Below are 20,813 nucleotides of genomic sequence, written 5' to 3'. Positions count from 1 at the left end.
GGGTTTTGTTTAGCTACACCTCTCCTGGTGGCTCTGTTTTTGAAGCTGTGTAGGCTAATGCAAACTGAGCCTAATCCCCCAGCATCGCAGTGCGATACCTCGTTAAAAGCTGCTTGTTACGGCAGCCCAATGCCCGCTGGTGATGTCTGCAGCCGCTCTTGCTCCGGGTGGATCTCTTTTATCTCCGTTATGCTTTGTGTTACCGCTGTCGGGGTGTTCCGCTGTACCTGCAGCCCCTGCCGGAGCTCCTGGGCAGGGAGCCGAGTCGTACCCGCCGGGGCCGTGACCAGATTGTCTGTGCTGGGGAGGCTGCGGGGTGCACGCAGGCCGCGGCTGCCGCCGCACAAAGCCCTGCTCTCCGCTCTCACGCCTGGGGTACCCACTACCATCTCCCGGCAGCGGCAGAACGGGTGCTGTCACAGGGAACTGCATCAAGGGGATTAATGAGGCTGAAAAAATCACTTCTGTTTTTCTGCTGGATAAAATTTCACCAGGGGCAGTTCCCTCGTCCGGGCTGCTCAGATTATCAGTGAACTCAAATGTTTGCATTGCGTGGAGCAGAGTGGTACAGTGGCGGAGGAAAGCAGTTGCGGAAGGTGCTCGAAATGGGGGAGAAGTGCCATTTGAGCAGCAGTACTGCTTTAAATGCACACCAGGTGTGGCTTTGGGGTCTTGGCTATGTTGTCAGGTTGCATGGTTTGGGTTCATTTCTCCTCAGGAACCAGCTGCTCTTTCCCAACTCCACTTTTCACCTACAGAAGGTAAAGAAGGTCAAAGTGTTTGCAGGAATTTCCAGAGCTGTTACCCATTTCAAAACCAGCATCCACCTCCCTCTTGGGCTGAAACTTCCCATATTGATCAATCCTAAGTGGAATGAAAAGCTTCTTTATACAACAGAATATTTTAGTAATGCAAAATCCCCTTGTCTTTCAACTGCTAAGGAGGAAACATAATTCCCTGGCAGGCATCTGGTCTGCCCCCCCTTAGGCAGACCCCCTCCCGAAGAGGACATTGTCCGTGGTTAAACAGGGCAGGGTTCAGGTGACGGTGTCCAGGAAATAGTTTCCATGTGGCTGTGGCGATACCAGCATCTGATCTGTGGCACCTTTGTTACTCAAGTCATATGACAAAAATGAGTGAGGAAGACTACAGTAGGATTCCTTCTGTTCCTGAAATGAGAAATGTGGTTTCTACCTTAGCATACGTTCTTAGTTTGGCTTAACACTGGCCTTATTATTGTACAGGTATATAAGCAGGAAGGGGGGGGAAGCTTGGTATCTTGCAGTTTTTAATCAATACACCATCAAACCATCCTACCTCTTGATCCCTTGCTGCAGGCTCAGCTAGTGAAAGTGTGTTTGATCATTATGTATATGGGAGAACCTGGCTGAGGCTAACACTGTTCCACGATTCATTTATGAGGAGCTCCTGCAGAAATAGAATCTGCCCGCTTGTGGATGCTGCTCTATAATAAAAGTGATCTTTGTTTTGGACAGACAGGTATGCTTGGTTTATTTTTCAGTAGCAACAATACTCAATTTTCCTGTGCCAGCAAAAGTCTTGTTCAAATAGACTTAGTTTTCCTCGACCTAAAATGTGATGCTGCATTCCAAACTTGTGTCTTTCAGCACCTTTCTCTTTTACTACCTGCTTCAAATTCCTCACACAGGAATGAAAACAAAGTTAATTAAAAATCAGTAATGTTTTGGCCTAACAAAGCAGCAGAGGTTTACTTGTGCCTTTGACAGTTCCATTTCTGTCCAGGAAGTTAATTCACGTCCAGGGCTGAATGTTTGGTTTCTACATCAGTTTTCATGAGGTGGCTGTATGCACAGCTAGGTTTGCATGACACCCTTTCAAAAAGAAGATTATTAGAGATAAAAAGGTCCCTTAACAGTGATTAATTGCTATAGCAGTGATTAATGGCCCTGTCCAAATATTGCTTTTCACGCGTAACAAGGTACTGGTCCGTGCTCGAGGGAAGTGCAGCAGCCGTTGTGTACATCACGGATGGGCATGAGGAAAAACTTCTCCTGCTGCCGCTCACAGACCCTGATCTGGGCCGGTCCCAGCAAATACCTCCAATTCAGTTTCTGGATTTTTCTCCTAGATATTCCCTTCCTCTGCCTTATTGCTCAGTCTCAGCTTTCACTCAGGCCCCTTTGCCCCAAAATAGCAACACACTCTAGCCAAAAATACACTCATTCCTGCGCTGTTGCTCCTTCTCTCTTTCCCTGCTCTGCTCCTGTTTGTCGCATTCTGGCAGCGTTTGGTCGCAGCCCGTCAGAGCTGAGGTTTTCGGGGAAGGCAGGAGGACTGGAGCAGCAATGTTCTCGCTCAGCCTCTCCTTGCAGCCGGTCCAGTGGAAGCACAACCCCGTGGCCGTATGCTCCCGGCCCTCCGGACCCCCGTTCCTCGTCAGCCTCCCGCTCCGCTCCCCCTGGGCTGCGCAGGAGGGGGAGCGCAGGGGGCGAGGGGCTTCCTGTGAGAGTGTAACCCCCTGCGGCCAGCCCCTTCCTCCTGCACACAAAGCCTTGCAGAGGGACCTGCTGTCAAAGAAGTTAGCCCTGGCATCTCTTAATTCCTGGTGGATGGAAAGCAAGTTTGGTTTTAATAAACATCATCGCTTAGAGATAAGGGAACTGAAACCAAGCACAGCTACGGCAGGGTTTTGAATCTGCCAGGCAGGCTATTCCTGCACAACCCCCAAGGTCAGTATAAAGCTTCATGACCCGAGTTTATTCGGTTCCATTGTATTCCTCATCACCAGAGTGCTCTAGAACTTCAGACATTTCTTTCTTGACAAGTGGGAATTCTAGCCACATTTGCATAGGGAAAGGAAAAAAAAAAAAAAAAGATACGAACACTGAATTTCTTTTACTGAATTTCTTTTTCTTCAAATCATAGTAACAGCTTCTATCTAAACTTGAAATCTCACACCAAAGTTTCTCAATATTGGTCTAGTCTCTCAAAACCAAATGCTCTTTTATTTTGGTCATCAATACAGCCCTTCTCAAAATGAGCTGTGTAAAATAAGCATACAGTATTACAATAGCAACCCGTGGCTGTCAATTTTAAGATTGGGATTTTTTTAAAGCAATGAGCAGCTCTTGATTTAAATGACTGAGCACAGTGTCAAGGCAGAGTTCACTCTTGCTGATAACTAATTGTTCAGAAATACTGATGGGCACTTGATTTGAACCTGACATCAATCAATAGTTGTTGCTGTGTAGCAGGGTTAGACGTTTCGGTCATTACGTGTTGTATCAGTTCTGTTACACACACTTACTCGTGGTCTTCTTTGAATCATTTCCTATTATGCAGAAAACAGGGAATGATACAGCTTTTCCTTCTATTCCTGTTTTAGATATAACTCCACTTTTGAAACCTGCCTTTCAGCTAGAAGAGCTCTTTGGGGGGCTGAGAATGCCGTTACCACCAGGGGATTAAACACGTATCGAAGTTATGTCATCCCGGCAGTTTCGTTTGACCGGGTTAATTACACAAAGACCAACTGTAAGACTGTGAAATGACCAATTATTTCTGCACCACACTTCATCTTTGGGGACAGATGCCTTGGCCCCTGCTGGTAGGACTCTTCCTTGCGGCGTTGCGGGAAGGACGAGGTCCCGGAGTCCTGTGGCTGTCCCCTGGGGCCCCAGGCAGGACGGTGTCCCCGCAGGGCTCGGGGTGCCTCCGGCAGCACGTCTCCAAGCCTGTCACACTGGCAGTCTGAAGCCTCTCTGATTCACGGGCTGTGCTAGAAAAAGAGTCTTTTCCCTGATCATCTTCCCATCGCTTCTGATTAACTCAAATGGGAAAAAATGTTCTCCAGATCTTTTTGCTAATCTGGAAGCAACAGTAATTTAGATGTTAATTTTGAAAATTACTAATTCGAGGGAAGAGTGGACTCTAGAACTTGGATAGTTTGTAGAGACAGAAAACATATTGTGACAACACTGTGTTTCTGTGTGGTTAAAATGTGTGAAAGGTGCACTCGTCTGCCTGTTTTGAAACTGTATAATTATAGGATTTCTAGATTCACAGTTAACTTTATGTTGCAATTTGATGGGCAGCTTTGGACAGGTTAAGGGTTTTTTTTTCAGTGTTCATAAAGGTTCATCTAAATTGATTTAAAGTATTCTTGATGTAGGTGAAGGTGGTAGTATTTTTTCAAAGGTGAATTTTTATTCACTGTGATCATTCTTCGTAAAAGCTTTATGCAAAGACAAGTTTTTTATGTGTGCAACAATTACATGCAAAATGCAGGGGTTTGGGTCTGGAGTTTTTTTTGACTCAGGCCTGCTCTGATAACTTGACTTAAGAAATTTCTGCTCTTGGCTCGCGTTTTCCCAATGGCTTACATCCAGCATGGCAGAGATTCAAGCTGAATCACAAGGCACACTTCTCAAGGCCATGAGTGAGCACCAGGCCCTCCTAAGTGATGTAGTCGTGAAAAATAGAATGTTATCCGTCCTGTATTAATGGTAACTTTATGGCTCTAACAGTAAGGCTGTAAGGAAGAGGAAGGCTTGTACAGAGAAGTAGTATCTTCTTTCAATAGCAGCTTCTGTATCTGAAGAAGATTCAGCTTTTGGGGTGCTTAAGCCCTTCCTCAGCACCGAAACAGAGACAGAAGAGTGCAGGCTACATGCAGCTTGGGACAATTTATTTACAATTTCACTGAACTGTGTAAATCATAAATCAGACTGAGAGTGAGTGTCCTTAACCCATACTTAGTCTGATGTTTGCTGATTCTCTTGCAGATCTGAAGACAGGTTTGAGAGCCCCAGAGTAGTCTGTCTCCCTACACTATATGTTTTTTACATAGAACTACTTTTCTCCTCCTCCTCACGGGAGGTTGCATTAGTTAATAGCTTGGTGGATTGAAGCTGAAGGTAGGCAATGTTGAACCATTTGTTACTTAGACCTAAAGCTGGAAACGAGGCTTTTGTAATATTTATGATTTTTTTCTTGTCTTTTTGCTTTTTTTTTTCACCATTTAATTTAAAAGCTTTCAGACAAAATTGATGGATTAGAGGTCTTCCTCAGTTGGAGCTCTATTTCAGTGTCAGAGGCTGAGTCCAGGTCTTTGGCTGCTTCAGCTTTGGAAGATTCAATATCCTAAAGTCAATATTTAAAAGTGAAGGAACTGACAAATCAATAGTAGACAGAGCTCTAAAGAGAATTCTCAGGGCGTAAGAGCATCCACGCCGTTGGGTCTCATCACAGTGATGTGATTTCAGTCGGATTATTAGGCATTAACATCAAGAAAAGCGGTGGCTTCATTTTGTGCCAGAACCTTAAAAATTCTTCTAACAGAATAGTCTTGAGTTTTGCAGGGTTTTTTTGGTTTGTTTCCCCCCCCCAGGTTGATACTGTTGAAATGAAAGTGGCATTAGCAGGGCGAGCGAAGAGGCTTTTGTGTACAGGAGGCAGGATGGGTCACCTGGCGGAGCTGGGCGCCGGGGTGAGCTCTGCGTGCTGGCGGGCGGTGCGTCTGTCCCGGGGCCCCCTCCCGGGGTCCCCTCGGCCTGGGGACGGCCCCCGCCCCACGCTCGGCACCTGCCCTCGCGGGGTGGCACTCGGCCGTGCTGGGGGGAGCGCGGCAGCTCCGCGGAGACGGGCTGGAGCACACCTCAGGCCCTGCTTCAGAGGGTGTTCTCCCAGGCCCTGCTGAGCCATAAAGACATCCTCGTGCGCTCTGCGTGGCGTAGTCGTGAGATGTGGAGGAAGTTTGGTCCCCGTGTTCTACAGGAAGAGAAGGATCGTGCTTCATTAATAGACTGGTAGCTGTTGCTTATTTGTTAATGGAAATGAATTTTCTCAAGTCACTGATTTGTTTATGAGTTGGGTGTATTCGGTGTGTTTCCTAGCTGAAGCTCTAACGGTGTGAGAACGCCTCGTCCCGCGCTGCCGGCGGGAGCCGAGCGCCACATGGCCCCCGCGCGAGGACGCCCGGACCCCGGCGTGCAGGGCTGGCCCTGGACGGCCTCCCGTTTTACTCCCGGGTGTTCGGGCTGGGCTGGGTCTGGGGACACCACCCAGAGACACGTTTTTTTCGGGGTGAGCGCCGTCGGCGGGCTGCGGGGGTGCCGGAGCCGGGCCCGCGTGGCGCGGGTGGGAGGGCGCCCGCCGCAGGGCCAGTCCTGCCGGGCGCGCCTGGGGCTGACTGCGAGCGCCCGGCACCCACTGCAGGGAGCAAAACCAGTCCCAGTTCCAGCCAGGCAAAACATGCTGTTTCCTATACGGGATCCGTCAGCCATGGGGTTTCACAGGAGTCCCCGTTTCTGTGAAAAAAACTCTTTTCAGTGAAGCAAGCTGGTGGTGGTTCACACGAGGAGAGCGACTTTCCCCCCAAGTGATCCAGTTGTAAAACCAGGGCTTGATGTTTCTGACAGGCACAGAAGGAACCCTTGACTCCACCTGTTTTCTAAATCTATGGTGTACTGTTGGCTTTTAAAACAAACAACGTTCAATCTTACCCCCAAAAACTGCACAAAATATTTGAGATTTGTTTTCATAAGCCACAAATACAAAGAATAAATGAGTAGGCAATTTTTAAAGCAAACAATGTTCAATCTTGCCTCCAAAAACTATACAAAACATTTGAGATTTATTTTCATAAGCCACAAAGAATAAGTCAGTAGGCAATTTTTAAAGCAAATAATGTTCAATCTTACCTCCAAAAACTATACAAGACATTTGAGATTTATTTCCATAAGCCACAAGTACAAAGAATAGATCAATAGGTGATTTTTACACAGAGAAAGAAGCCTATGATTCAGACCCACTTGTTTCTGTGCATTTTATGTAATGCTCTGCCGAAAATGAAGGGGGTTTGGGAAAAAGAAAAAAGAGAAGGCTCAGCAGATTATAAGCACACGTGAACCTGCGCAGTGAAGGCGCTTTCCAGCAGGGCGGGGAGATTGAGCCCCACCAGGTGCAGTGTGGCCGTCCCTGTGTGTGTCCCCCCCTCCGTGTGTGTGTGTATGTACCCCCCTGTCCCCCCGGGTGTGTGTCCGTGTCCCTGTGTGTGTCCGTGTGTACCCCCGTGTGTCCCCATGTGTCCCTGTGTGTATCTGTGTGTGTCCCCCCATGTGTGTCCGTGTGTCCCTCCCTGTGTGTGTCCCCCGTGTGTGTCCGTGTGTCCGTGTGTCCCCCTGTGTGTGTGTCCGTGTCCCTGTGTGTGTCTGAGTGTGTCCGTGTGTATCCATGTGTGTCCCCGTGTGTCCCCCTGTGTGTGTCTGTGTCCACCCATGTATGTCCGTGTGTCCCCATGTGTGTCCCCCATGTGTCCCTCCGTGTGTGTGTCCGTGTGTCCCCCCGTGTGTGTCCCCCATGTGTCCCCCCGTGTGTGTCCGTGTGTCCCCGTGTGTCCCCCTCGTGTCCCCCGGTCCCGCCCTCCCGCCGCCACACGGGGGCGCCATAGCCGCGGTGCTGCCGTCCCCGCCGCGGGGCCGGGGGGTGCCGGGGGGTGCCGGTCTCCCCCCAGGGCTGCCCGCAGGGGTCCCCGCCGCAAGGGAGCGGGCGGGCGGCACCCCCGCTCCATCAGAGGCTCGTTGCCGAGTGTCGGGGGAGCGGGATGGGAGAGGAGGTGTCGGAACGCGGCCCCTGGCCCCGGCTCTGCGCCGGGACCCCGATGTCCTGTTAAGTGGCTTTGGGGAGCTGTTGTTATTTGCCTTGCAGGTTTCTCGATTTTAAGACCCTTGGAAGCAGCCAGACTGCGCAGGGGACAGGTACCGGACCGCCAGCGGTTCCGTCTGCCCCAGGACAGGCTCGGGCAGAGCGCCCACACCTCAGTCGCCTGCCTTTGTCGCTCGCCTCTGAGAATTTTGGCAGTGACGTTTTAAAGTCACGCTTTTAGAGCACTGGGCACGTTTACTGTCCACTGGGAGAAGTGCCGGACGCCGGAGGGAGCGGCCGCCCCGCACAGTCCGTATAACGCTCAGAGGGGTCCAGCCGTGGCGGGGCTCTGTGCCTTGCGGAACCCATGAGAGGAGAAATGATGTTGCTCTCAGGGATTAACCCAGAACAGCAGAATATACTCAGGCTCCCACAGAAATATTTGGAAATGGGGGACTCTGGAATAAGACGGAGGAGCTGAAAAGCGCGTGACCCGATTTCTGCACCTGTTTTGATCCTGTTTCCTTTCTGCAGGGGGGAGGTTGCCAGTGACCACCCGAGCCTGGCAGGTGCAGCCAGCGCCAGAGCGCGCCGGGGACGGGAGACACGGCTGCTCACCGGGGGCCACCTCGGGCCTTCGGGGGCTTTCTCAGGCAGGTTCATAATTCCGTACCTGATACAGCTTTTGTGGAAGGCAATTTCTTTTTTTTTTCCCCAGAAGAGCTGATATTATTTAGTCCTGGAGCCACGCGGGTGTTTCGGCGCTTCGTTCCTGCTCAGGCTCGGGTTTAGCGTGCCAGTGGGAAATTGAGCTTTGCTCAGAGGTTGGGCAGCGCTCGCCTCCGCGGGCAGCGCAGGGGGCACGGCTGCTCTGCGGGGCCCTGCCGGCACCGACTGCCGCGGCCTCTTCCGCTGGGTTGGAAACGGAGAAGGTGTCGGTACGCGGTCGTGTGTTACGGGCTGCAGCTTTTACCTGCGGCCTTAGATTTTCTTACAGAACTAGTCTCTGAACCCTTTTGAAAACTGAAATTTTACCAGCAGAGTACACTTAGGAAGTCTGGCTTTTTTTTTTTTTTTTTTTTAATACTGTAGAACGCTTTTTTTCTACTTTTTCTTCCTGTCAGTCTGTGTTTCCACAAATCAAAATCCAGTATTTTCTGACTGTCACTCTTCAGCAATCTGTACGGCAAGCTGTCTTTTGTGATTCTGCTGCGTCTTTCCTGAAGGGAGCATTGTTCTTGTTTCGCTCACGCGTCATGTATTTCATTGTTCATCTCTGAGCAGTTGTTTTTGTATATTTTGTGACTTGCATTGTTGGGTGCACAAAACGGCACATATTGGGTAATTTACTGCTTTCATGCTTTCTGAGAGAAGGTAATGTGTGTTGGCTTGACTGAAGCGGCAACAAAAATCTGCTGTTATTTTATGGAGCTTACAAAGGGAATCCGCCTTGTGCTTCCCTGCGGCTGCTTTTGGATCAGAAATGACTCTAACGTCATTCAGAGTCCTTTGTGCAGGGTCACTGCAGACTGTTACCCCGATCATGTACACTGGTTATTCGTGTACTCTTGCTAGAAAGATGGGAGAAACTAGTCTGCCAGGCAATTCCAGCAATAATTCTGTGAAATTCACTGCAACAGTGGAATCCCCCAGGAGAAAGGTATTAAAGCAATAATATTACTTAGAAATTCAACGTATTGTACAAACATGAAATAATCTTTAAAGCAATTCCAAGAGATACGTCCTAGTGAAGTAACGTCAGTGAGTGAAGTGCTGCCGCACGCTCGGCAGGCGCTGAATACAGTTACAAAGAAGAAAGTGGAGGAGCACCAAGGACAAACGTGGTGCTGCAGGCTGTGCATCCAGATGCCCGTAACGGGTTCCTGTGTCAGGGACTCGTACCCTGCAGTCGCTCTCTGCCACGCGGTCTGGCGTGTCTGGACAGGCTACCACAGTTCTAAGACATGAAAGTAATAATAGGTTATGTGATATTTTTTTTTTTTTCTTTTTCCTATTTCAGAAATAGTTTGTAAGGAGGATATCCAGCACTGTGTCTTACCAGAGACATGCCATGTGAAAGTGAATCAGTTTGTTTGTTTTTAAGGGAAGTTACTGCTTTTAGCAACCTCTCAAGAGTCACTTTATGTAACGTTTTCATGAGTGGGCTTGTATCAACAGCCAGCCCTATATATAGTTTAGAGGCGTTACAATGAAGTGGCCACATATAGTCTTTCTAAAAAACTTGTCACGGCATCTTTCTTCTTTTCCCATCTTCGAGCTTTTGTGGTTCTTCTGCAGGCTGCGTATCATTTTTTGTGGGTGCTGCGCTTTGTGCTTTGCTAACACGTGCACCTACAGGGAGAGTCAGGCGGGCAGTGGCACCTTCCCGCGGGCTTTGTGCTGCTCAGCGCTCAGCCAGCGGAGCACGTGCCTTCAGGTGAAGCAGGATTGGGAGTGGCAGTGGCAAGTTTGCATCCCTGTAACGGCACGCAAAAAAATCTGTTGAGTCCTTGCTAAAATACAGCAGGATGGGAAGTACTGATGTGATTGACTAAACTCCATATACAGTGAAAAGAAATTATTTTGGTCTTTTTCCTCTTTTTGTGTGCCACGTCTCTACAGAAGGGTGCTTTATGGGAGTTAAAGTGCTGTTTCCAGTAGACATGGCTCGAAGGGGAAGGTATCCTCGCCAAGAAATCACACAGCAGAGCTCCTGTTCAGTTCCCTGAGCTGTGGGAAGGCTTGGATTCAAACAGGATGAGGGGAGGGGGAGGTCGTACTTGCCAACCAGCTACAGTAGTAACAGCTGGGACCTTGGGGTGCTCTACTCACCGCCAGCACTCTTGGCCCCCCCCTTTGGAACTAGAAGGACTTGGACTGTAACGTCGGGGCTCCTCACCGTCTCCCTAAGTGTCGAAGGTGGTGTGGGAGCCTGTGTGCGCAGCGCTGCGGCGTGGCATCTTCTACAGCTGGCTTGGTGTTACGGTCTCCCTGAACACTGGAATTTTTCAGGGTGCTCTTGAACTGCAAACAGAGATAATCACATATTTAGTGCTGTAATAAATGAGGATTCATTATTATCAGACATCTACATGGGAGAAATATACCCCCATTTCATTTTTTTCCTCTCTGATAGGCATTTGGAGTAAATTCAAGACTTAAAATTAATATGCAGAGAAGCATGAGCTGACTAGAAATTCATTCACTCGTACTGCTTTAAGCCCCCATTGCTTCTTAAAATGGCTGATTTATGATGTTAGAGGTTGATAGCGTTCATTTGATTAAACTTCCAAAGTAAGCAAAGTAGAAATGCCTAAGCACTGGATTGCTGATAAATGAGATTTATGCTTTATGTGTGGTGTTCTGTAAAAACGTCCGCAGTTTAACGTAGACACATCTGCATTAAATTTTTGCAGCTTCTCTAAAAGTGCTGCTATTTGGATGAAAAAATACTCAATAATATATTTATGTTAGATGTGTGCACCCACATAAACGTGCATTCTCTTTTTCCCTTTGTTGATTTGCTTAAATACAGTGTCTTGGAAATAGACCCTTTTATTCCAAGTTTCACAGGAGGAAGCATGTAATTATTAGATTTGGTGAGTTAGCAGCTATTGATTTAGCTTGCTTCCAAGGCAGATTTATTTTAATTATTTCAGCTATTGCTGCTGCTTAGCTAAACCAGACTGTCTCTGGTGTACAGCCCATCATCTGGGCTGCTTGCTGGGGCATGGTATTTAGAAGTAATGTGTTTTGCTCTATCTGGGGTGTACAGCGGCTTTCAAAGTGAGAAGATATGTCCATCAAAGCATAAAAAGAGGATTGAGAACAATAACTTAAGGAGATAGGGAGTGTAGAAGAGAGAGAGAGAAGGAGAAGAACTGGGGAAATCTGGTGGGAGAGAGAAAAGAGGGGATGACTCAAGTGGAAAGGGAAAAGAGAAGGAAGTGGAGAAGGAGAAAGCAGTCTGTTCTCGCCCCAGTGGTCGGGGCGGTGGGAAGCTGGGAAGGGTGGGAAGCACACGGGGCAGCCAGGGCCAGCTGGCACGTCGGGGCTCTCCTGCCGGGCGGAGATGGGTGGTCTCTCTGAACCAGTGAGGTGTGGGGTGTTCCTGGAGGGAGAAACCTGCCTTGCCATTGCCTTGGCGGAAGGTGAGATCAAGAAAACGAAATTTTATGGCAGAGTTTTTATTCATTTACAGTTTTAAAGAAGGGTGAGAGTTTCTGGAAAATGGAGGGGGAGATCAGTTTGTTTGCAGAGAGCTTTTGCTGAGGTGCTTGTAATGGCTGGGTAGAGCCACAAGGTTTTTAATCTTTTAATTTTAAAGAAACAACATTTTTATTTAAGATAATTAAAAAACCAGTTCATATGACTGATCGGCTTTATGAGACAGAAAGCCATAGGAATCCAGTAAAGCTGTGGTTAATTAAAAATCAGGCAGAACCACGCAGAAATCTGTGCTGACTCTGTAAAGATGCATAGCCATCTACAGAGTTATGAATACTTCAGTTTTTGACAACACGGGAGACTCAATACCTTAACTAATGTCTTTTTTCTTCCTCTACTAACCCTCCTCCCACTCAGCAAGAAAATTAGTTGCAAAGGCTTACACGAATGTCACATTATAAGACTTATTCTAGAATAATTTAACACATCTTTGGAGATATTCCTGGCTCCTGCTTGGGTAGGCTGAGAATTGGTTCCCTGTACTGTTCAACCTGTATCCTCAGAGAAACCACAAGTTTCAGTTCTGGCTGACACTGGCTGATTCACTTTGCCTGCAGACAGCGTTTTGCCTGACAGTCTTCCCAGGTCGTGTGTGTCTTTCCCAGAAACTGGAATTCTCAGTTAAGGCTCCACTTGCACAGCAATGCTGGCCAGCTGGCGACCCCACCATGCTGCTGGAAAGTCACTGGAATTAAACAGGAAGGAAACAACAGCCCAAACATTTCATGTCGATCCTACTGTTTTCTGTTCCTTTTGGCAGCGTGTAAATGGCAACCACCTTGCTCTCAGAATTACTGCAGATCATTGTCTTGGCAGAAAAGCTCTGAAGAGCCTGACTTCAGTGGATTGAGACGTCCTGTCCCCAGGTTCCCTCTGCCAGATGTTACCATCCCCGGAAGCGTCAGCAGAGACTGTGTTCAGAATTTAAAAAACAGACAAGCAAAAAATGGAAATGCAAACCTGCTGAACCTTAGGTAGCTCAAGACTTAATATTTCTAATGGGTTTGCAGGTCTCCCTTGCTGATGAAGATCTATGTGCAGCTCTTTCAGTGTCAGAGAAGGGCTGTCAGAGTCAATGAGATGTGTGATCCCCTCTCTGAAGAACATGTCCTGCCGTTGGTGTTATCTGCTACCCGGAGGGTCTTCTGGCAAAGAGAGGTATCACTCACTGCCGCCTTCTGGCTCTTCTTCCAAGCACACCAGATGGAGATGAATACAGAAACACCAGGAGAACAGTCTCCACGTGATGTTTAGCCAGTCAGGACTGAATTTCACCCGGAAAGATCAACATCCCGACTCATGAACTCCTTTTCAGACAGAGCTGACGCTCTGTCTCTTCTGCAGCACACAATGTGGCATCTTTGACAACGCCAGAGGGGTGCTACTCTTAGTCCTGCTGGGTTACAGGTTTAGTGCATTAACATTTGAACCACAGCGAGTGCTAACAGGACTCGAGCATAGGAAGTGAACAGCTAAGGAAACACTGCTTCTAATACTTTGTCTCATTTCATAAGAACTGTGAAGTTTGTTGTCCCAGCTGTGCTCAGCTTTTGCTTTTTTCCTGTGCCCTTGGTGGTGAAAGGAAGCAGAGGTTTTGCCCCAGGTGTCGGCTGCGGTGGAGCCCAGAAGAGGCGCCGATGCTCTGAGCCCAGGCCCTGAGTCAGCTCATACGTGTCTTGCGTAAGGTCTTACCAGCGCCCTGGCTGGGTGTCTGGGGATCCCCAGTGGCTGCACAAACTGAAGTTCAGCTCCTCCTAGCAAAGCAACAAAAGCTGGGCTAAGCTTGTTTATCATTCTGCACAGCTTACCATTTCATCATCACTAAACTCAGATAGGTGATAATTCCACGCACTGGTCAAGTCCTTGTTCATCAGTGGATCGCAGTGTTCCGCTGTCCTGCAGGGATGTTTTGTGTGTGGGACACAACGTCTTTACATACCCACTCACCTCTCTGCACGCTCATCTGCCCTCACGTGCACATCTGAGCGTCCTCTGCATGTGTGAACATTTCCTAGGGAGGCCGGCGGGGGTGTGGGTTGGTAAAGCTGCGGTCTGAAGAGCAGACCTCACCTTTCTGGTGAAACACGCTGACAGCAAATTCTAAAGAACTGGGGGCAGCACTTCCTTCTGTAATCATCCTTTACTATACCTCACTATCCTGTACTTACTAACTGAGTCTGTGGAGGAGACGAGGCCATTCAAATCCAGTCTGAAAGTATTTACATAAAACCCTGCAAGGCTTTCAGGGTATTTCTGAGCTGCAGAAACATCTCCCCCAGTTTTCCACTGGAAATGTTACGTCCCAAGTTAGCAGCATGAATACCTAGAGCAGCGTGAATAAGTAAAAATGGTAGAAGATGTTTCATTCATCAAAAGAAACCTCATAGTTTTGTTTTGTTTTGTTCTGAACGAGTGGAAAGCGCTCGCAGAGGGAGCCCCTGTTCTTGGAAGCGGAGAGCTGGGCGGCGCAGTCCTTGAGCGAAATACCTCGCTGCTCTGCCAAGAAGTGATCGGGCAGAAAGTCCTGACTTGTCTCAAAGCCATTCCCAAATATTTACGAAGAGAAGGACAAGCAGAAGGATTAGCCTGTGCAACAGCTTCTCAGCGAGGTGTGATGGAGCTGATGCGGTTTAGCCAAGTGGCCTGTCTGAAATCGCCCCTTGTGAGCTGTGCTGCTGCCACCTCTGCCCTCTTTCCTGGGAGCCACATCAAAGGTGTGTGCCTTTGCAGCCCGCTCTTGCAGCTGCTCAGGCACAGACCTGTCCTCTAGCTCTGCTCCCACCCTGCCAGCCCTTCCTCCAGCCCCAGCCACGCTGTGCCGGCAGCGTCGCTCTGCCGCTCCTTCCCGCTGCGGCCGTGGGAGGCGGCGCTGCCGGCCGCTGGGCACAGCGCGGCTTGTGCCACCACGGCTTCTGGGGCTGCGAACGCGCCACTTCCTCACAGCCCCCTTGCAGCTAGGGGATCGCTTTAAACTTACGTAGCTTATTATTTTAGTAGGCTTGATTATAATCTCGGTCTTATTTTCAACTAAAATAATGGATGCGCTCCAGTAACACTGAAGGAATACTTGCCAGGAGATACTGGCAAGAATTTGCAGCATTTCTACTCTTGTCTTTGCAGGATGGATAGAACGTTTCCCGAGCTGCATACACGCAGTCCAGAGCCAGCAGGGACACACCTCCAGTGAATGAGGACCAAGCAGAAGTTACCTGGAGGTGAAGAGTCTCGGTCGATACGGCCAGTGCTGCGGGAACAGACGCGGGCGCTTCCGCTGCCGGCTAGAAGCTGCTGCTTTGATGCTGCACACTGTCAGGGCGAGGAGTGAGTGGCCAACACAAGAGTTTACAGGTTAGGCAAATTAATTCCCGTTTCGAAAGTGCTTAGTTATTAATGAGTCCTCCATGGCTCTGCAGCTCCTGAGGAAGGATATTGGGAAAATAGAAATACGGAATGAAATCCTCAACTACTTTAGTATCTATGGAGGCAATACTCTGAAACAAGAAGTGAAATACCCACTAAAGCACCTAACAAAGAAAGTCAGATTTCTCTCTACCAAAATCTGTATTTGTCTAAAAATCCAGCTTAGGAATGCTGGACTAGTCCCCCACTGTATTTATGACAGGATTGCATTTTGGAAGGCTCTGGTTTGCAGGCAGTGGTGGTCTGTGAGGCCACGGTTAGCTAGAGACCAGTAGCCCACACAAACATGGAACATTAAAAGGATCTTCACAGATAAGAGCATTTGGTGGTCTGGAAAGAAAATTGAGTTGACTACTGTCCGTGAGGCCCATTAGTTTAGGAGATTCTATAAAGAAGTGTAAACTTACATAAATAAATATTAAACATAGATAAGGATTTAAATCAAGAGAAAACATCACAGCTTTCACATAATCTGGTTTCAGCCATTTTTTCTTTGCCAAATTAAGTGTCTTAACTCCCTGTATGGTTGATTAAGAAAGACGTGTCCACGAGTGTAATTCAGAGGTTGGGTGGATGGAACTGATCCCTCTTCAGAGCCTAACCTGGCTCCGTTTCCTGGGAAGAGCTTGTTTTCCCGTGGGTGACATCCCAGCCTGGCCTTGGCCCTGCCCGGCCCTCCCAGGCTGTGTCTGTATGTGTGACCTTCATTTTAAAAGAAAGATCATTTCTGTTATTCTCTGTGTTGCAGGCATGTTTAGGAGAAAGACATCGCTGCTCTGAGGTACACAAATACCAAACTACTGAGGAGGCAAAAACAAGTCCGGAGGAAAGTAATTCTGGAGAGTTGATGTCAGTGAAGCGTTAGACCTGTGGGACAGTGGCAAGATCCTGAAACGACAGACTGATCTGGCACGTAAGTATGACCCATGCAATTCCTCCTTTTTCAGGGTGAGACTTTCCAAAATAATTTCAGTTTTTATGTTTTGCACAATATTTAATCCCGCTCTTTTCCTTTATTGTATTTCGTGCACATTTTGAACCTGTGTGTCCACTCAGACTCACATACATGCATCAGCTATGTGACTCACTCCTTAAACATTACTTAACCCACAAAGATGAATATTGATTTTGCGTAACATATCTCTGTCAGAGAGTGTTATTTGCAGAAGTTTCTGTGTGAATTAGAAGAATCTGGGATACCCTTTGTAGACTTTGCTTCATGCTTCAGTGTTTGACTCACGACTCTGTAATCTGGTATCATCTTCATGGCTTTATGTACCTCTCACCCGCCTACATCTCAGATTTATTTTCCTCCTACTCACCCTTTTGCTCACTATACTCCTCCCAGTTTTCCTCTAACTAATCCCTTCATCTCATTTTCCTCTTCTCTCCTTCATTTGTTCCGTCTTCTTCCCTCGTCTGGTGCTGGGGCTGTTTAGCTGGTAGGATGCTTGGCCGAGGGTCTGATGTGGACGTTACAGCCAAGGGTGAAGAGCCTTCCTGAGCTCCCTGGAGGACTTGCACCCAGTGCTTCCATGAGTACTTTGGTCTGTGGATTTTCTTACCTTTTATTCCTTATCCCACACCAGAACTCTCTTGTAATGTTAATCCTAAGAAGCAAGAATGTAGATGTCTTTTGTCAGCCTTACAGACACACTTGCAGTGAGTAACAGTGGCTGTGTGACAGCTATCCGCAGATAGCCCTGTGACACGGACTTCTAAAGTCCTTATTTCTCACGTGCACAAAACGCTGGGCGTTGAGAAAACCTGCTCCTCTGTTTAGAGATGGCAGCTCCTGGAGAAGGAGCTGGTGAGTAATCCCTGAGGTCCATCTCCAGTTAAGGCTCCTAAAGTACAGTTGCTCTCTTGGAACAAGGAATCAGGTGCAGTTGCCTTTGGCTTATGGTCCATGAAAAGTCTCTTTAGAGGATACCTCATGTCTGCAGCTCACGTTAAACCAGCCTGGAATTAAACTACTGAGCGCAAGTATCATCCTGGTGTCAGAATATGTTCCTTGTGAAAGATGAAGCTGAAGTAAAACAATTTTCAGGCAGATACATCCAAATTAGCAATGTATCAAAACTGGTTGTACCTTCTAATGTGGAAAAGCTGAATAAAACAACAAATCATTTGGATTGTGAAAATGCATTCCATAATTAGATTCCAGACGTAGTCTAATATTAAGAAGGGTGTGTAACCTTGTAGCAACATGCATACTATTAGTTTAAATATGGAATCCAATGTTTTTATGGCAGGTCTTCATGAAGGATACTAAAAAAAAAAAAAAAAGTACGTTTAATTAATTGTTAGAAGGTTCTGAGTCCATGTTTTGAAGGGAGCTCCTACTTCTCCCCAGTCTCCTCGCCCCCAGCCCCAGGGGAAGGGTGTTCTGCGGGCAGCCGCGTGCCCAGAGCCGCGTTGGCACCGCCGGGCGCGCTCAGCCCCCGAGCAGCTCGCGCGGTGCCAGGGCCTCCTGCGCTCCGAGCCCTGTCCCGCGCTGCGCGGGGCTGCGAGGGGCTGGGGGCTGTGAGGGGCTGCGAGGGGCTGGGGCAGGAGGAGGACGGGCTGCTGGGGGCCGTGGCCGTCAGGCGCGGGGCAGCGCCGCCTGCCATGGGACGGGGAGCAGGAATTCCTCCTTCGGCTGGGCCTGTGCTTTACCTCTTCGAGGGCTCCATCCCAACCCACCCTTTTCGTGCTTTTACCCCCCGACTCCCCCCCATCCCGGGGGCAGCGAGCGGGCGGGGGCTGCGCTGCCGGCCGGGGTCCCCCTGCTGAGCACGGGCGTCGTGCCGTGCACCGGCACAGCCCACTCGCTCCTCGGGGTTTTGGCTGTGATCTCACTCCGAGACAGACATACAGACTGCACTTAGGGCTGCTGTTATCGATAGTGCCCAAAGGCACTTGCAGCTTGAGTTTAAGTCAGACAAACAGCGTGAGAAAACAGACGGAAAATATTTCAGATCTACTTTACACATTGTTGATTTCGTGGTATGCATCCCGGTCTCCTCAGCCTCCAAATGAACTGTTTATACAGATAATTCTTCTAATGCACAGATGACTGATTAATTTTCATACTGTAATCACACTAATGAAAATTCTATCGAAATGCAAGTTTCTTTTATATCCTAAAATATTATTGCTGCAGTATTCGTTGCACAGCATTCCCATGTTTTAAGATTGAAAAGTTCATTTAATAAATTGCGTTATTACAATTTTCTTTGGCTAAATGCACAGAAATTCTTAAAAGTGGTATGAAACTAAATGGAAGCAAACAGCTCATTAAACACTAATATCTAAATGCCTCTGCTTGAGCTGATGGGATTTACACCGTGTCCCGACCATCACTTTGCAGGGCTGGAGCCTGGTCTGCAGCCACACAATAGAGAAGGCGGGTGACTTGCTCCTTACAAAACTGCTTTGCTTTAGCTAGGAGATGGCTAAACCCCTTGGTTTCACAAAAAAACCCCAACAAAAACCCAACATCAGAACATAAGAATAATTGTGCTTCTTTTAATGTAGCATGTTTTATTCCAGAACAGGTTCTTTCTGTAAGAGTTTATTTGGGGACATTACCAGGAGGAAACCACAAAAGGTCACTTTATTCCAAATCTTCCTAGCCCTGTATTAATGTGCTTGGAACCTTGTTTCGGAGCAGGGTGTTTCCAGCAGAGCACACCTGGCCAGCGTGAGTTTGTCAGTGCTGCTGCTGCTTTTGCTGGAAATGAGGTGAAGGATGTTGGCTTTCATGGGTGCTCCGAGCCAGCGCCACTGGGAGGCTGGGCAGATAACAGCTCTGAGGGAAGAGGCCTTCGTTTAAAAAAGTAATCCTTTTACTAGTTCCTGTTTACTCCAATGTGAAATCTGAACGAAGTCCTCAGGCCTTCTCAGATTATTGAGGTCTCTACAGCAGCAGCTCAAGGTACAAATCCCAGAACTACTGTAAGAGGTGTGTGGGTTGGTCTCAGACGGCCGAGAGAGAAGACAGAGAAAAGTCTGGTTTCTCCATGACGTAGAAACACAAACATTAGGAACTGCAGGGGACACGAGGAAAGATTTGCATTTCTATCTCAGGCTTTTCACCTGAAGACCTCATACTCCTTGGAAATGCTCCAGAGCCTCTGTTAGTGTCGTCTTAATTTACGTACACAAAATGAAGGCGCAGAAATGGTGAAGGTCGATGCCACTGTCCAGAGAGGGAGACCAAACCCCTCCCTTAATGACAGCAAAAATGGTGGTAGGGATGCAATTTCTTAACATGTCCCCTTGAAGTAATTTGCCTGTTATTAATTGTACATTTTTCACATTTTAAAGGGTCTAAAAGGTCGTGTTTTGGGGATCACTGCTGCTCCTCCTGAAACTTCAGGCATGATCAGGTGGGGCTGTGACTGCCATGAGAATACAAAAGGCTGTGGAAGAGATCCATTTCGACTGACCTACCTTGAATTCTACTAGCAGCAAGTGCTTGAGGCTCTCTGAATTTGAGGTAAGCAAACATATTCTCCCCTATAAAGATGACATTAGAAAAATAGGAATGGCGCTAATAATGTATCTCATTATTAATAGAAACTGACCTACACGAGGAGGAGGGTTGGATTATCTGATTAATCTTTCCTAGCATCATCTTTAATGATTTTCCCCATCAGTCTCTCCATTTCTCACAGAAGAAGCCCCAGTGTATGCTACATTCCTTAGTAGTCTGCCTGCACTAATGAAGTGGGAAATGGCATTTCTAATGGGTTAATGGAACGGACTTAAAATGGAGAGTGTGTATGTGTGTGTGTGTGTGTGTGTGCGCACGTACGTGCAGAATTGCAGTCTGGTCAGAGGCAATCCTAGACAGTTCATCAGAAGAGTGGATGGAAACGGCTGTAATGTTTCTGATTACTGGCTCTGTAACACCTACAACCTAAGATGAGAAATCAGATAAGGGTACACAAGGCTTGCAGAAAATCCCAGCAGATAAACCAGGTTATACACGGCTCCCTGAGTGTTTGCATTGGCCTAACCTGGGCAGTTCATAGAAACAGTGGAGCTCGGTGTGAGCACAGACAAAACCTGGTACCACGGGCGTGAACAGCCCGCACAGCAGCGTTTGTAAAGGGCAGTGGCTTTGTCCCCCAGGCAGGGATGAGACACCAGGCCCCGCGGCCAGGCCCTTTGCCTCGGGCTGTTGACCAGGACCCCCTGCTGCTGCCCTTTGCAGCGGTTTGGTTGCAGCTCCTCTCCGGCTTCGCCATCGCAACGCGGGTCACGTCACTCCCTTGGCAGAGCAGATGCAGTTGGCCTTTGTTAACGTGGGGAGCGTTGATTCCCTGGTTCTCCGGGGGCCTGTGCACCGATCCCTCCCATCTCTTCCCTGCTGTCAGCGATAAACCCAACCACCCAGTGGTAAGGGGCTGCTCTGCTATAAAACAGCTCTTAAAATCAAGAATTTCAGTGGCTGTAAATAGGTTGTAAAAGCCAGTTGAATTGATTTTGGTTCAGGAAAAAATACCAGATACTAAAATATACTTAAATCTCCTGAGTTATGTCGATAGGAT

General features: G+C 48.1%; 1 long non-coding RNA gene across 2 annotated transcripts in view; it reads left to right on the top strand.

Annotated features, from left to right (window-relative positions):
• LOC141973522 (uncharacterized) overlaps positions 1 to 20,813 on the top strand; it is a 37,646-nt gene that overhangs the window by 2,142 nt on the left and 14,691 nt on the right. For both annotated transcript variants that reach the window (XR_012635540.1, XR_012635541.1), the window contains exons 3-5: positions 14,974 to 15,201; positions 16,022 to 16,186; positions 19,585 to 19,756. This is a non-coding gene — a long non-coding RNA (uncharacterized LOC141973522). The remainder of the gene's footprint in view (positions 1 to 14,973; positions 15,202 to 16,021; positions 16,187 to 19,584; positions 19,757 to 20,813) is intronic.

Source organism: Athene noctua, chromosome Z, assembly GCF_965140245.1.
Source record: "Athene noctua chromosome Z, bAthNoc1.hap1.1, whole genome shotgun sequence".
NCBI classification, from domain to species: domain Eukaryota; kingdom Metazoa; phylum Chordata; class Aves; order Strigiformes; family Strigidae; genus Athene; species Athene noctua.
Note: the sequence above shows the minus strand (reverse complement) of the source record. Positions and strands in the feature narration are given on the sequence as shown.